Source organism: Tympanuchus pallidicinctus, unplaced genomic scaffold (genome assembly GCF_026119805.1).
Source record: "Tympanuchus pallidicinctus isolate F22 unplaced genomic scaffold, pur_lepc_1.0 scaffold20, whole genome shotgun sequence".
Classification (NCBI taxonomy): domain Eukaryota; kingdom Metazoa; phylum Chordata; class Aves; order Galliformes; family Phasianidae; genus Tympanuchus; species Tympanuchus pallidicinctus.
The window spans coordinates 13981020-13984760 of record NW_026294722.1 but is presented as its reverse complement, the minus strand read 5'-3'; the positions used below and the strand labels follow the sequence as shown (position 1 = coordinate 13984760).

At 52.0% G+C, this 3741-nt stretch overlaps 1 pseudogene; it reads left to right on the top strand.

Annotated features, from left to right (window-relative positions):
* The first annotated feature begins 474 nt into the window (after positions 1 to 474).
* On the top strand, positions 475 to 3523 carry LOC128080914 (immunoglobulin superfamily member 1-like; annotated as a pseudogene).
* Positions 3524 to 3741: the final 218 nt, after the last annotated feature.

The window sequence follows — 3741 nt, the reverse complement described above, 5'->3', positions numbered from 1 at the left end:
TATTGAGCACCTTCACAGACAGGATTTGTGCAGCTTGTTGTAGGAAAATCCGTTCAGCATCCACTGATAATACAGGAAAGTGTGGTGCCCAGTCTCTGAAGGAGAGTAAAATTCACTTGTTATTGTATCCCTGTCTTAAAAAAAGAGCAATTTAATTACACTATTTTTTTGCTCAGGCTTTCTCACTGAAATCTGCAAGGAGCCATGAGTCATTTCTTCCCCCAGTCTGACTTGCAAAACATTCTCTCGCAAGAGTTGAGAGCAGTCATTTCCCCAAGAATGCAGAGCAAAGAATGCAGAGCAAAGAAATAGAAACGAAGAGCCCCAGCAACAAATCAGGTTATCACAGGTGTCCAGTCCCAGGAGAGTTGACTGGGACGTTCTGGTTCCAGTTTGACCTTCCCAGCCCTGCACTTCAGAAACGCACTTTCCATGGGGCAGAAAGTGGCCTGTGACACTCCTGATGGGACCCAAATGAAGCAATCTCTCTGCAAAAGAACAGGCTTAGTGTCTCCTGCCGGCATCTTCATTAGAAGAAACCCTGCTTCAGTTGAAAGACACAAGAGAAGCGTGATACTTCCTACAGCCTGTGTGCTAGCCTTCAGTGAGTGTCATTGGTTGTATGGACTATCAGCGGGGGTCACGATGTGCTCAGAGACTCCACAGACGATTGCACAATCATTTATCTTGGCAGGTGTCTGGCTGGTTGCACAGAGTAAGGCTACAACAAGTGAGTATTATGTGGTGGATGGATGAGGAATTTGGATGCATCCTCTGAGCCTTAATCCATCTCCCAGGGCTCTTCCTTAGCCCCACAGAACAAAACCCATCCCTGTATAGAGATGGGGTATGGAACTGGCTTCAGGCACACTACATGGCAGTGGAAAACTAGGCCTTACCTGTCCATCTGACAACTTCTCAGTCTCTGCAGGTGCCCCCACAATCTCCATCTTCCTGCAGCCACCTTGGGTGATCCTTCTGGGAGACTCTACCACCATCTTTTGCAGGTATCTGTGCCATGGTGGGAACATGGTACTGTACAAGGATGGGTACCAGCTCTGTACCCTGGAGCTACTTGATAGCACAGCTGAGTTCTCCTTCTCTCAGGCCGCCCCAATGGACAGAGGTCAGCTGCCAATATGTGGATGGAGGCAATGGGACTGTGCTGACTCGCATGACACCATGGAAGTCAGAGTGGAAGGTGAGGGATGTGCCAAGACCCTTCAAGTTGGGCAGACTGGGGGCACAAACAGCCACTTCCCCATCCACATGATGGGCAAGATTTTTCCCCTTTTTCCTGGCTTGGAGTGGTAGAGGTGATCATCACCTCTGCCTGAGTCAGGTGGTGGAGTTATGGAAACCCAATGGCTCCTATGAAACTTCTCATGTCTTCTCCTCTCCCCACACAGTTGTCTTCCTAAGCCTGTTCTCTCTGTTCTGCCCAGTCATTAGGTCGCTGCAGGATCTGACATTATGCTCCACTGCACCATCAAACACTCCAAAGCTGTTTCCTATACATGGAGGGCCAGGCAACTGCCCTCTAAATTTCAGTGGAATATACAGATTTCTACCTCTCCTGGGCGGATCACAGCAAGGGAGGCTGCTACAGCTGCCAGTACTACACTGAGGGAACTCCAATCAACTGGTCTGGAGTCAGCAATACTCTGGAACTAGTGGTGAAAAGTGAGAGAACACCTCTTCAGCCACATCCTGTGGAACTAGAAACAAGGAGGTAGAGGAACAAAGCAGGTGTAACAGGGGCGTAAGTAGAAGATTACAGCTTCCTTCAGATGTCTTTGAGTCTTGTCAGCTCTTTTGAGTAGCTATAGGTAATCTATAGACATAATGTATCTGGCACACTGTTTGCATGGTGGATGTCAGGGAAAGCATTCAGTGCTGAGGTGGAGGGGCTGCCTGGTCTCATCCAGTTCTGAGAGCTGCTACCTGAGCCTGTGCCCAGAGTCACTGCTCCCCTGGCCCTCCAGCTCTGTGACTCGTCAGGAAGGTGCCATTCTGGGGACATCAGCCACAGTCCACTGCATGCGTCAGTGGCATCAGTCATGTTGCTGTACAAGTCTAGGAATGTCAGCATCCAACAGAGAGCCTGGCCAGTCAAGGGCATGGCAACGTTCACCATCACTCAGGTAGCCTGAGAAGATAGGGAAGCCCATGCCTGCCCACAATGGGAATGAATCTGACCCCAGCAGCCTTTCGCAACTCAGCCCCTTTGCTGAGCTACTAGTGAGAGCATGAAATACAGTTGTGACCCCAGGCTGGGTCTGGGGACCTGCAGGCACACCAAAGGCTGTCCTCAGTATCTGAGTTGCTGGAAAAACTTGGACTTTGGACTGGGGGCTTCCCCCCAGTAGCATGGAGAGGATGTTCTGCCCCTTGGGGCAACTTGGGGTGAGAATGAGAAAGTGGTTGCAATGTCCTGTCCCTTTCAGAGCGCCTCACTTGTCCCCTCCTGACAGATCACAACTGGTCAGGCCCAGCCTGTCTCTGAAGTGTCCAGCTGGGGAGCAGTGTAACACTGTAGTGCACCAGTGGAGTCCAGAGTGCCCAGTTTCACTTCTGGAAGAACTGGGAGATTGTAGGGGTTATAGAGCAAGGAAGCAACATGGCCACCTTTGTAGTACCCCATGTGATGGGGCACAATGGTGGGACCCACGCCTGCAGCTACTGTCCCTGGTCACAGCGGTACATCTCATCACAGCCCAGCAGCAGCATCTGGCTGACAGTTGTAGGCGAGGTCCAGCTCTGTGTTCTCATTAACCTCTTCATCCTCAGTGCCAGGACGCACTGGGTTGGGTGGCAGGTCAGAGACTGTGGGTAGGTGCACTTCCCCAGGAGCAGTGATGTGGAAAGTGGGGGCAGACAGAAGCCCTTGGGGATCCTCTTTGTTCCCTGTAAACCTATTCCTCTTTAGCCCAGGACTCCCCAGCATGTTACTTTATCCACAAGTCTGCTTGCCCTGGGAGCCCCTTGTGTCTCCCCTTTGTCCGCTTGGATGACCTGTTGCACCCATGGGAGTCCTTTGCTCTGGGAACTTCCTGGACCCTCCAGTTCCTCCTAGAGGTCCCCATTTTCCCCTGGAATTCCAGTGACTGTCCTTTCCATCCCCTGCAATTATACCTGGAGCAACATGGTGCACATGGCCCTTGAGGTGGAGGTCCTGATCCTGCTGGGGCTGATGGTAGCTGAGGCCGTGAACAGCCAAAGGAACACACCAGGACAGCTGCCGCCCCTGGAATGAGACACAGCTCCCCTCTGGACCACCCAGATGGGAGGTCGTGCTGCCACGGCCACCTAGATTGAAGGGCAGTACGTGCCCAGCACACAGAGCTCCCTGTAATGGGCATCCTCCCACCTGAGACCAGTAATGGGATATTTCTCCTTAAGTCCTTCATGATGAAATAGACCATCCCTTCCTTTTCTTGCTGCTTCCAGCAGTCAGCTTTGTGGGATGGGGCAAGGTTCAGGGTGACTTTGAGCTCTGTATGGCCTGGGGACCCAATGGCAGGGGGTGGGCTCCTGGGACAGGTTCCCACAGCAGCGCTCTGTGCCTTCATTTCCCCCCTGTTCAGAGGAGGGATGGCACCCCCCTCCCCTACTGCAAGCAGCTCGAGTCTGAGGCTGGGAGAGGGAGTGGGGCTGAATAAGTGATCTCCAGCTGCACTGACTTCCATTGTTCACATTCATTTATTATTTTAAAACACTAACATAACACGTCACACCATG